This window comes from Schistocerca gregaria, chromosome 3 (assembly GCF_023897955.1).
Source record: "Schistocerca gregaria isolate iqSchGreg1 chromosome 3, iqSchGreg1.2, whole genome shotgun sequence".
NCBI lineage: Eukaryota > Metazoa > Arthropoda > Insecta > Orthoptera > Acrididae > Schistocerca > Schistocerca gregaria.
The window spans coordinates 556,370,536-556,384,686 of NC_064922.1; positions in this window are offsets into that span (position 1 = coordinate 556,370,536).

Here is a 14,151-nt window from a genome sequence, read left to right on the forward strand (position 1 = left end):
CGCTGGTAGATGACGTTCACCGGGCGTTCGCCATACACATAACCTGCCATCGGGTCGCCACACTGACCGTGCTCGAAGTCCGTGAGTTCCGCGGAGCATCCGGTTCTGCTCTCTCACGATGTCTAATGACTACTGAGGCCGGTGATATGGAGTACCTGGCAGTAGGTGGCTGCATAATGCACCTAATATGAAAAACGAATGTTTTTGGTAGTGTCCGAATACTTTTGATCACACAGTGTATAAATGAGTGACGATACTTCGAGAGTATTCACCAAACTGAATATTTTTATGGATTTCCAGCATGATAGTTTATTAATGAGACAACAACTTTAGTTAACCATTTTGACGTAGAACACAATCCAAATTGCAAACTCCAGTTTTTTTTTTAGTTGATGACTAGCTTTGGGTTACTTGAACCCATTTTCTATCATCCAAACAGACAAAATGGTAAATTCCGTAATGTTTTGCATACTGTTACGGAATGTATCGCCGGCCGCTGTGGCCGAGCGGTTCTAGGCGCTTCAGTCCGGAACCACGCTCCTGCTATGGTCGCAGGTTCGAATCCTTGATGTTCTTAGGTTAGTTAGGTTTAAGTAGTTCTAAGTCTAGGGGACTGATGACCTCAGATGTTAAGTTCGAAAGTGCTTAGAGCCATTTGAACGGAGTGTACCATTTTGTTTCTTTGGAAGATTCGCAAACTAGTCATCAATTAAATATAAAAACTGAAGCTTGAAACTTTTGTTGTTTTCTACATCAAGCGAAATAATTGTTTGTCGTCTGCGATTGTCACTGATGTTTGAAAAAATTTAGTGGATCGCAATTTTTTGCTTCATGATACTGTTTGTTTTGCAGTTTACTGTCATCTCCATTGCAAAAAAAAAAAAAAAAAAACAGAATACACAGTCAATTTAGGTTTCACTATGATTATAAGACAAATGTTTTTGTTTACGGGAGTGAGTTTACACTGTGTTACTTTTACTCGCTGCTATTTGAACCCTTTTGTCTATTAAAATTGTCCATGTGTTCCTACTGCCACGTTACTCTTCACACTACTTTACTCTTGCCATCAGGGTTCGTTCTGTTTGTCTGCCACAGGCTGCTCCATTGTCTGTTTCCAACGTGTCTTTTCATGGTGCTTTTGATGACTCGAAAATTCTGCGCCGACTATAGCTCTCATCCCACTAGACAGCTGTGTGTTCTGCACTCGCACCACTACCTCATTGTTAGTTCCTGCGCGCCTCCGCTGTGTCATTTGCGTTTCTAATCGGCCTACCAGACTTCGAAAAACGAGAACAGGAGTTTTGTATGTATATCCGACACTAACTGTGATGTTATCCCTAACCTGCCGTCGGTGGTTGCAATATTGGGGACCTCAAGATCTACTCAAAACCGACCTAGTACCGTTACCTAAAAGTGCAACGCAAAAGAATGCAAGATCTACAGGACAATTAGTTTTATCAGTCATGTTACGAAGGCTGTAACGAGAACCACAAAAGGAGAACTGAAAAGAAAATCGAGGAAAGTACTGAGGAACGCCAGCTCGGGTGCAGAAAGATTAAATGAATAAGAGAAGCTCTAGGTTGTCTGAGGATGCTGTTTCGTCGAAGACTGACATTTTCAGATCGTGGCTGTGTACAAAGTAAACATTGATTCTTCAAAAGAAGAAGACAGTAATCAGACACTATTGATAACGCTATTTTTTTCACATAAATAGCGTCGTAACCGGATTCGAACGGAATGGTTCATCTTGAGAAGGCAATTCACATCGAGGTGCACATTTGGTGAAGTTTAAATAGCTGTTCGGTTCTTTATTCTCTTTGTGGTGAAAGATACTTGGGATGGTGGTGCCCCACATTAAAAACGATGTCAGAAACGACATATCCGAACATAACTATCCTTCATAGAATAGGATAGTTACGATTAAACAGGTCGTTTCTAACTTAGTTTTTTACCATCTCACGAATTTTTCACCTCAAGGAAGATAAAGAGCCCAAAATAAATGTAAACTTAAAAAAGTGCATCGTGATGTGAAGAGCCTTCTGAATATGACCTGTCGGTTCTAAGCCGGTAACGGCGCTAGTTATGTGAACAAGTATTATTATGAGCAGTGGGCGGTTGCTATCTTCTTCTCTGAAGGAATCAGCCTATATGTCCGTGGATGACTGGAGTAAGAACGATAGAAATGAACAAGGAGGTGTGTATTGGTTTTATCGACCGCGAGAAGATTCTCGATAAAGTCAACTGGACTATTCAGCTAAGAATTTTAAAAGGTGTTGGTATAGACTGTAAAGATAGAGGTTAATAAGGAAGACGAATACAAAGCAAAAAGTGGCTGAGTAGAGAATGAGCAGACGGAAGAGATGAGTATTAGAAGGTGGTTGGTAAGTAAGGATGTTTACTGTCTCCGTAGCTGTTCAACATATATGGAGGAGAACTAATAGGTAGCGCCGTAGTGGATGCAAGAGCCATTGTAATTTTACGAGATTTGATAAGAACTGTAAGACATGCGGATGATAAAGTAGTGCTCAAGGAATCAGAAGAGGAGCACAGAAGATACTGAAGAGCGTTACTGCAAGAAGAGACGAGCATTATGGTGTCGTTATAAATAAAGGAAAGATAAAGATGATGAGAATAAGCGAATAGGAAGCTCTAATTAACACATCGTTAGACGAAAAAAAATCCCTTCTACACCTGGGAAGTATAACGACATGGAGCGGAAGCTGCAGAGCAGAAATAAGAAGGGTATCTATGGGAAAGAGAGATTTGAAAAGGTGAAGTAGTTACTGACATCTAGAAAGATTTAAATGGAACTGAGGAAAAGTTTTGCTAATTGTTTTGTTTGGAGTGTAATGTTATATATCTGTGAACCATGGGCAGTTACGAAGAAAGAAGCAAGATATTTAGAAAGTTTTAAAATGAGACTATGGAGAAAAAGGTTTAAAGTAAAATGGTCTGAGAGACTTAAGAATGAAGAAGTAATGGAAAAATATAGGAAGCAAGAGGATTGTTGGAAGTTATCGAAAAGAGGAAAAAATCTTAGCTGGAACATATACTGCATAGGAACTGCCTGCCACAAATAATTATAGAGGGGAGAGTGGAAAGAATTAAAGGGAAGAGACGAAAAAAGAGTTGGAATGATGGACGACATTAAGAGGACGAGCATACAAACAGATGAAGAAAGATGCTCAGGAAACGAAATGACGGAGAGACTCCAGTTGAAGCTTATCTTAAGATAGATAGTCTGAAGAAGAGACAGAAGCCTGTAGTCGACTATCATTTTGTCATTGTTCAGGTTGTTCGTTAGTATTCACTACAGTCTTTCTAACTGGCGGTGCTGGTACTGTAGACATACGTTCTTCGACTTCTTATTTTGAAATTACAGGTTGCTGGAATAAGAATGCGTTGGGACGAGTTTAAATTTTACACAGTCTGTAAACAGTTACGAATTCATATCGAACTGCATCTCTGGGATTTCAAATAAAGATTTAGATTAGGAAAAAGGTTTTCAACAGAGTGAACAGAACATAATGGGAAAGCAAGGGTATCCAATACAATTAATACAAGTAATAACATGTTTTTATCAGCACACAGAAATTGCAGTAAATACAGATTGAGTGAGGAAGCACTAATAAAGAACAACAGATTATTTCGGCACCTAATGTACTCAATATAAATGTATACGAAATGACATTTTTTAAACAGTAGAAACGGGTAGTTAAATAAAGTGTCCGTTATTACCTGGACACACACACACACACACACACACACACACACACACACACACAAGTACTCTACTCTTTGCCAATGATCAATTAACTATTCAGAAGACAAAATATTACCTCCATTTTGCAGTATATTGCCTAAATCAAACATGTAAGGACTATCATCTAAAAATTTAGTGGAAACATTGAAGTAAGGCCTTCAAGGGGAAATTTCAGTGTGTCCCAAAAATAATACTAGGTTGTAAGAGGTCCATAATTAAAGAATTTGTTGCTAGCGCACTCGAGCTGATGTAATTTCGATGTATTGCTCACGCGCTGCCTGCGATATGTAAGCTGTAAGAGAATCTGAGACCAAAGAGGAGTGTTGACTGCAGTAAGAACTGTTAGTAGGAGTAAGTTGTTGCTAGCGAGCAGTCTGGTGTATCGTGTTGGCTGGGCTGGTCGTGTGCAGCGATGGCGGAGCCTGAGCGTTGTAGGATAAGGTAAAAGCAGCGTCGCGCATATGTAGTATTGTTACATCAAGTCCCATGTAAATGTTTTTAAAAAAATGTATTAATAATAATCTCTCATAAAAAGTAACTTTTGACATTCATCTCAATTTAAAGAATTCACTAATTTCCCCAATCCTTGTCCATCCCGATTATTGAAAAGAAAAATCAGTTCTTTCCTTTTATATAAGACAAATCTATCGGCCAGCATTGCACTTAGCTGCGCCAGGAAAGTTTCTTATAGGAGCAGATATATACGCGTTATCCGGCGACCTAATTAAGGTAAGATTTTTCAGCTTATTCAGAATGATGTATCAGGGCCATGACGCAGCATTGCTAACGTCCAAAATTTACCAGGTTACATTGACTGTCAATTATTGAAAGGTTATAAGTGACCCACATTTTTTTATTGGGAGATTAGTCACATTTTATTATTGATACGTTACGAAATTTTCCTGTTTGTAGGTTGGTTATACTGAATGTGAACGACATAATTATATTTTTTTACTGTTGAGAGGTTTAGGAATTTTTCTGTTTTGAGGTTACACTAAATGAGAATATTATTCATATTATTTTATTTTGTGGGGAGGTTACACTTGTCGACAACCGGCCAGGATCGTATTTTTGTGAATTTCTGAGAAGTAGTCAGCATGCATGTCTGCTCTTATTTACTTAATATTAAAAGTAGTTTGCATCTGGCGCAACGCATTTACTAATTTGTCACTTTTTCTTTCACAGATCATCGGCAATTTATTGCTCTTTGTTGTAACTGTATTTGTTCCATTTTTGTTTTGTCTTTGTTTGATTTTGTGCTTAACTTTGAGCTGTGAAAATGCCGCGAAAAACTGCTAACAGTACATCGCGAGTCGTAATGTGTGAAAAAGCCGACTTTAATAATTTGACTGATAATACTAGCGACACTCAGTGTCTTGATGATAATCGTCCAGTTACAATCAGTGCATACCGACCACCAGTAATGATTATAATCTAAATGATGAGCAAACAAATTCAATTGTGTCCACTGTAAATTTAACGACAATTGATGACGCGGCATTTTCCGTGACAATGAACGCTGTCCAGTTTGACACGGCTGATTTGCAAAATTTACTTAGCGAACAGATAATTGTTTCTAATGAAGGTGACCAATATAGACAAAGCACGCCAGATTTATTTGATTCCGCTGTAGTGACCAACAATGCATATACAATTAACAAACCTTTTCGTGAATCAGACAATGACCAAATGGTTACACAAAACTTGACACATGCAGATACACCATCACACAGTACAGTGAACAGAGTCGCTAATTTTGGCTGGGATCAAGTTATGGCATTATTACTACAACTCAACGAAAAATTCGACAACCATTTCTAACAACTTAATGAAAAATACGACAACCATTTTAAACAACTTACTGAATCGTGCAAACAACATAATGAAAGTTTCAAACAGTCGAATGAAAAACACGACAACCTTAATGAACAGAACAAACAACTTAGTGAACAGATTACAGCTGTTACCGTGGAACGTCATGTTGCTAAAGAACAATTACGTGAGGAAATTAAGGCTTGTGCTAGGAACAGTAGTGAAGAAATTAGATCTGTTGCACAACAGTTAGGTAATACACATATAGCCACAACGAAATTACTTAGAGATGAAAGTAGTGCAGTCGCTAAACAATGTTCTGAAAACGCAACACAGTTACGCGGCGAATTTAAATTAACGTCAGCAGAACTTTGACGCACTGTGGATGCGAAAGTAGACACGAAATTTGACCAACAGAAGAACCAAATTGACGAACGTTTTAAAGTGACAGAGATGAAAAATGTTGCAGTCTTTAACACGTCACAGCATACGCCACATTGTGAACGTTTGTCACATTCACACAGCCAATGTAATTTAGGTAATTTACAGAGTGTACGTGACTTAGATTCCGAACAGTCACAGACAAACAGATTATCATACAATCCTGAACCTGCTCAGACATACAGAGACGATAATTTTGATTTAAGTACTTTCTATCCGTGAGAAAATTTAAGGTTTTTAATAATGGCAAAACGCAGGTTCACTCTGTGGATTGGATACGACAGTTTGCTTTTGTATTTTCACCAGCTTGGCCTATAATGCAGAAACTAGAATTGGACTGGATACAACAATTTGCATTTGAATTCTCACCGACATTGCCTGTAACACAGAAACTAAAATTTATTTGCAGCGCGTAAGTGACCTCAGGGGATCCATTACACTTCGATGAATATGTGCCGTAGAGTGCACAGGGCCCCGAGCCGTAGTAGTGCTATTTCATCTTTAGTTTTCTGCACTGCTGCCTTCTCTTTTACTATCCTTTATATCTATCAAAACAACTCTTCAACTATCTATCTGTCTGGGACTGGGAATGAGTAGAGAAAATCTGATATGACAAGTTTTACCGAAAGTGACAGTTTTCATTAGAAACTCCTGAAATGACAAGAACTACCAGCGTAATTTCAATAAGTGACAAAATTTTTAATCATCAGTATCGTCAAAATTATCAGCAACAGCAAACACATTTTGGTTACAAAAGAGGTTTCCCCCACAACAGCAACAAAACCAGCCGGTTAACATACCTAACCAACAATGTAGTCTGCAAGGTCAACCAAGCTTTAATGTTTCGCCGCCTACACGTATAGGGTCGGCTCCACCAAATACTAGTAACGCACAGCAACAAGGAAATCACTACGTACAGAAAACACACCATTTCATCTCATATCGCAATGCGCCGTATAGCAACGATTATTATGACAGACGTAAAAGTAAAGAGCACAGTTTTCAGCGTAACAGTCGGTCTTACCAGCAGCAGAATCATCGGCAACAACAGTTTATCATGAATGAACCAGACAGTAGATATCATCCCAAACGTAATATGTGAGGGAGAAATAACAGAACAGTACAAATAGTGGAAATGCCGCAGCATCCTCCCGCAAATAACAGCACGTCAGACAGAATTTGACTAGATACAGCACAGATTGAACCTTCCAGCAATGTAAGCAATACTTTTGATACACAGACTCTTGTTCACGAAAATGTTATTACTTTTGACGACATCCGAGACACTCTTTTGCATGAAAAACCAGTTATTCAAACAACCATTTCCCACCCTGTCATTGGTGTAAAGATTGGATCATCCACATTTTCAGCAGTAATGGACTCTGGATCACCTATGTCAGTTATAAACGAGGAAACTTTCAACGAATGTAACGAAGAGAATACTTATCCTACCTTACCATTAGGCAAAACTAAAATAAAAGGAGCAGTATCTGGTAAAGCAGTAGATGTAAAATTACAGACACACTTATCATTTTGTATTGCAGGTCATACGTTCCACTCAAATTTTTGGATTGTTCCCTTATTGACAACAGACGCTATTTTAGGTACGAATTTTTTGGTACAACATGACGCAGTTATTGACTTTCAAAATTCCTATTTAATGTTAAAGAATGAAAATGTACAACTGGCATTAGAATTTCAGCACGCTTTATCTGCAGACGAACAGGAAATTAATCGAACAGAGGTCATTTCTGCATCACGTAACAGACAGTCATTTCACATTGTTCACAGATACGTTCGTACACAACAATAGGCCAGACGAAGCCGACTATGACATTATGCAAATGATTTCTGAGAAAGTAAAGCAAAGCTGTGCAAATACAGACGACGAACGCACAGAGCTACGCAAAATTCTTTTACAGCAAGCTCCAGTTTTTGACAACATCCCTGGTACTATGTCCGGTTTCATGTATGAATTGCAAGTTAAACAGCACGACACATTTAAAGCTAAACATTATCCCATTCCGTATATTCACAGAGAACAGGTTAAGAAAGAATTGCAAGCTATGCTTGACCAAGGTATTATTGAATTGGCAGTTAGTCCGTACATAAACCCGCTCCATATTGTTAAGAAAAAGGATGGATCACTTCGACTCGTACTTGATTCGCGTCACATCAACGACATTATTATTAATGGAACAGATCGCCCACAGACACTAGAACTTCTACAGAAATTTCATGGTACTGCTGTATATTCCACATTAGATTTGAGATCGGGATTTTGGCAAATTCAGCTCCATCCGAACTGCAGAAAGTACACAGCATTTCTCTGTTTTGGTGACTGTTATCAATTTTGCAAATTACCGTTCGGTTTAACAATTTCTTCAGCAGCGTTTATTCGCGGTTTGAATACTATACTTCCGACAGAACTTAAAGACAGAATCACAACGTATATAGACGACATTCTTATTGCAGAAGCTAACTGGTCTGACCACAATTTGATTCTGGGACAACTGTTGGAAACTTTTCGTGCACGAGGACTGACAGTTAATCTTAGCAAATCACACTTTGGCAAAACTTCTATAAAATTTCTTGGACATGTAATTTCAGCAGAAGGCATAGCGCCTGACCCGGAAAAACTTCAAGCTTTACGTGACATTACTGTTCCAACGACAAAGAAACAATTACGCAGCATTCTGGGATTAATTAACTTTTTCCGTAAATTTATTCATTACTCTGCTTTAGACACCCCTAGATTATGCCAACTGACGGGTAAAAACACTATTTGGTCCTGGGATAGCCAAGCGCAGTCTGAATTTGTCAATCTGAAACAAGCTTTGTTGAACGCAGCACTTTTATCACACCCAGATCCTACCAGAAATTTTTCCATTGCCACCGACAGTTCTAACATAGCTTTAGGCGTACACATTTTTCAGGAAATTGAAGAAGACGGTAATACAGTAATTAAAAACATCGCCTTTGCAAGTCGCATTCTGTCACCTGCTGAACGTAATTATTCTGTTACAGAACTTGAAACATTATGTCTTGTATGGGCATTTACCCGATTTATGCATTTTCTTTATGGAAGACATACTACCGTTTACACAGACCACAGAGTTATCCAGTTTTTACTTTCCGCTAAATTTACACATGACAGATTAAGCAGATGGAAACTTTATTTACAGGAATTTAATTTTACAGTTGTTCACATTCCCGGTACACAAAATATTGTAGCAGACGCACTATCCCGTTCTCTCAGCAATAATCAGCAAGACATCGCAACCAACTTCTGCCAAGCAAATTCTAGCGTCATGTATATTTAACATGTCGCATTTGAAAATTTCATTTCATCGTCATTACGAGGTATAGCACAAGAGCAGAGTAAAAACAACGTATGGAAAGAAACTAAACACCTTTGGCAAGATAAGAATAACGTTACCATTAGAAACCATTACACGGTACGCAATAACATTCTGTTTCGCCGCTCTCACCCTGACAGCAACAACTGTTTATTATGTATTCCTGACGAGCTTGTTAACAAATTAATTTGGTATACTCATTTAAGTTACGCACATTATGGAGCCAGGAAATGTTTTCTTATACTGAGACGGAACTGTTATTTTTGCCAACATGGAGAAACGTATTCGACGAGTTTTAGCGTCATGTAAAATCTGCCAGAAAGCTAAATCAGACACGACTTCACATATTCCTCCGTTACATCCCATTGTACCTGTTAAATTGAGACACATGGCCGCTGTAGACATTTTTGGACCGATTCCCAGAACTAATAGAGGTTTTTGCTACATCTTTGTCGCTGTTGAACTCACTTCGAAATTTGTGACCTTCACTCCGTTGCGCAAAGCTACTGCTAAATCTATTTCGAATGCATTTATAAAACATATTTTATTTCATGTAGGGCATGTATTGAAAGTAATTTCCGACAATGGACCACAATTTCGATCTGCGATATGGACACGTATGTTACGAGCTAGAAACATTTCTCCGATCTATATATCCAAGTATCACGCTTCTTCGAACCCTTGTGAACGACTGATGAAAGAAATTGGTAAACTGTGTAGAATGTACTGCCATAAAAGACATATTGATTGGGATACACACATACTCTCATTCCAGGATGTAATTAACTCCATACCAGATGAATCTACTATGCTATCTCCGACTGTTATATTGAAAAATGTTGAACCACCTAACAAAATTAAAGAATTATTATCCTTTCCTACATCTCGTCGACTACGCCACCATGAAATAATTGAGATTGCGCTCAACAACATCAAACGTGCCGTAGAGCGCCGGAGAAGACAGCAAAAACAGGTTTGTACACGCCGTGACTTTCACATTGGACAGAAGATATTAGTACGCACACACTATTTATCCAACAGAGGAAAGAGTAGATGCAGTAAATTTGAACTTCTATACGCAGGTCCATACAGAATTCGCAGCATTCCTCATCCCAATGTGGTACATGTTGAAACTTTGAGAACCAGAAAAAGCAAAGGCAATCACGATTTCTCCAATATTAAACCCTTTATTGAATGAACATACTTTATGATTTATCACATTTTAATGCCTTTTCCGGTTATTGATATGAACACTTACTGATGATTATCATCTTTTTTCCTGGCAAGTGCCCGGCAAGGTAAGGTTAGCAGGTCGCTTTCCTTGTTATATATCAGACTGTGCACATTTTCGATTTTTTGTGTATGTATGATTGTTTTCCTATCGAAAGTAGAATTTTTGTCTGTATGCACTATGAAATGTTTAAGATGTAACAAACACCAGTTGACATTGACATTTTGCATTATGATATCTCAACATCTTGACTCTTTTACATTTTTTGCTACTACATTATGATACTGTGTGTACATTTTTTGCACTCTAAAATATGTTTTCTGTCATGCTATGCTGTATGCTTAATTATACCACTAGAAACAAGTTTTCATATAATGAGTATATGATTAAATGCAAGATATTAATCCTTATTCATCATTTTCAGAAAGCAATACCGTGTAAAAGAAATAAATTAAACCACCACAGTGGTTTACTACGAAATGGAAATTTCACAACTGGAATGAAGGAAAGAAAATGCAATATCTTGTCATGAAGAGTAAATGGATCAGAATTAGCAAGCATTAACCAGAAAATATTATACACATCGTATGATAGCAGTCTTGACTAATTATTTTTCTTTCAGAATACAAGGCGATTGATGCAGACTGTCAGACAGAACTACAGATGTTAATTTTAGTGATGAAATATGCTAGAAGTAAGAAACTCTATACTACATGAAGTAATGAATGATAATGAACAGTTGTATGAAGTAAATGGTAATATGAATATGCATAATGAAGTGTCTATTTTTTGCAGATGATAATAAATGATAATGAATAGTTATATAAAGAATATGCTAATATGAATAATGAAGTTTTTCTTTGCAGATGATGATAATGATGAAGTTTATATATTTACTGTTAGTTAAGAAATGCTATGTAGTTATTTAAGTATTTGTTGCAGTTCCTTTTGACAGTATGTATTATGTCGCACAGTATAATGACTGAATGTTTTGGAAAATGCAGCTAGAGTGCATACATATTAAGTACACGTTTCATTACCTGTTAATTCGAAGTTCACTATTTTTCAGCATAATATGCATTTCTTCTTTCAGCTCAATAATCCATTTTGTATTTTTTCCAGGAGAAACTTTTCATGACATAATATGCTATAAGTAGTTAGTTATTAAACCTGTTCTAGTACTTCCTTTTTTTTACCCAGTTGTGTCTATCATTTCTGAATGTAATGACATATACTGTACTTATTTCATAACCTTGCTACAGCTGACTCATGACGAATGACGTTAATAATCCTTATTTCCAGCAATAAATCAAAATCAAATATTTTCATGCCCCAGCAATTAATTATCGATCCCAGTGCAATGCATTACTAGCAAAAAAAATTATTACGAGTCCCAACTATTACCAGTATACAACTAAATAATGCTACCAGTTTAAGATATATTTTTAGTCCTAAAGATAATGCAAATTTTCTGTGTATTGATTCCATTATGTGTATATATTATTGGACTACCGACCTTGAGTAATAGTTCCAATGTCTTACATTTTAAATATGTCTTATGTCACTTACATGATATCGTATGTAAACACCAGTAATTTGATGCTACACTCAATAACTCCTGTTTTAAATGATGACTTGTGAATAACACTGAATGTTTTGTAACACTATATGAATACTTTGTCACTGGCCAGTGAATGCCACTGATTCAATCAGACGACTTATGAATAGTGTTTTGTAATACTCAATACTTACTACATCTTTAGTAACTAGCCAATGAGTGCCAATAATTGTTCATATCGGTTGATACACTAGCGTAATTCTATGATGACTAGCAGAAGACTTAATGTGTCCTTCACCTTCTGATCTAATTACCAGCAATTACTGCAATATCCGTTTATCCTGTCCATCCTCATGATCATGGAGCACTATATTGGTTTTGGCACTAATTCTACGTTGCTGTAAGAGTATGGATTCTACAAGAATATGGTGTTGACATATCAAGCTGTCCACCACCTTGAACGATGGAGATGTTATTATGGTCCTACTGTTTGGTGTACCTAATGTACTACCAAAATGATAATATTGAATATTAGTACAACATTTCAGTGTCTTGGCTACACTGATAAATACTTCAGGGAAGAGAACTTCAGATTGTCTCACTTGGTGTTGTGCTTCTGTAGAAAGATATGGACTTTCAGTGCAGCTACGTGCAACCTACTGTGCTACAACCATGATGCAATCCTTCCCATTCCTTTCCTAGTTTTTATAAAATGGTAAAGACTTATACAGTGCGTTAAAATTTTTGTAAAACGATAGACACTTATACAGTGTGTGTGCACTTCATTTCATTTGTTAACAAGATCAGTTGTCCTAAATATGCTCTACAGTGCGTGCTCACTTTATTTCACTCCTTGATATGTTTATTTGTTGTAAAAATTCTAAAGACTTATACAGTGAGTGTGCACTTTATTTCATTTCTCAATTTGTTTAAATACTTGCAAAATTTTAAAAACTTTTATAGCGCGTGTGCACTTTATTTCATTTGTTAATGTGATCAGTTCATGTAAAAATGCTAAACACTTATGCAGTACGTGTGCACTTTGTCATTTGTTAATATATTTTGTACTCATTGCGTAAATACTTTGTCATTTCTGAATATGTTTTGTACTCAGTGCATGTGCACTCTATTTAATTTCTTAATATGTTCTGCACTTATCAATTATATATATACTCTGTGACTGTAGACACAGTAACTAAATAGATTATAGAAAATTTTGTTGCTCATGGCAAGTCCAATTGATTCACCATCGCTGCCAAATTATTGCTCCCCCAGTGGAGGGTTATGTAAGAGGTCCATAATTAAAGAATTTGTTGCTAGCGCTGATGTAATTTCGATGTATTGCTCACGCGCTGCTTGCGATATGTAAGCTGTAAGAGAATCTGAGACCAAAGAGCAGTGATGACTGCAGTAAGAACTGTTAGTAGGAGTAAGTTGTTGCTAGCGAGCAGTCTGGTGTATCGTGTTGGCTGGGCTGGTCGTGTGCAGCGATGGCGGAGCCTGAGCGTTGTAGGATAAGGTAAAAGCAGCGTCGCGCTTATGTAGTATTGTTACATCAAGTCCCATGTAAATGTTTTTAAAAAAATGTATTAATAATAATCTCTCATAAAAAGTAACTTTTGACATTCATCTCAATTTAAAGAATTCACTAATTTCCCCAATCCTTGTCCATCCCGATTATTGAAAAGAAAAATCAGTTCTTTCCTTTTATATAAGACAAATCTATCGGCCAGCATTGCACTTAGCTGCGCCAGGAAAGTTTCTTATAGGAGCAGATATATACGCGTTATCCGGCGACCTAATTAAGGTAAGATTTTTCAGCTTATTCAGAATGATGTATCAGGGCCATGACGCAGCATTGCTGACGTCCAAAATTTACCAGGTTACATTGACTGTCAATTATTGAAAGGTTATAAGTGACCCACATTTTTTTATTGGGAGATTAGTCACATTTTATTATTGATACGTTACGAAATTTTCCTGTTTG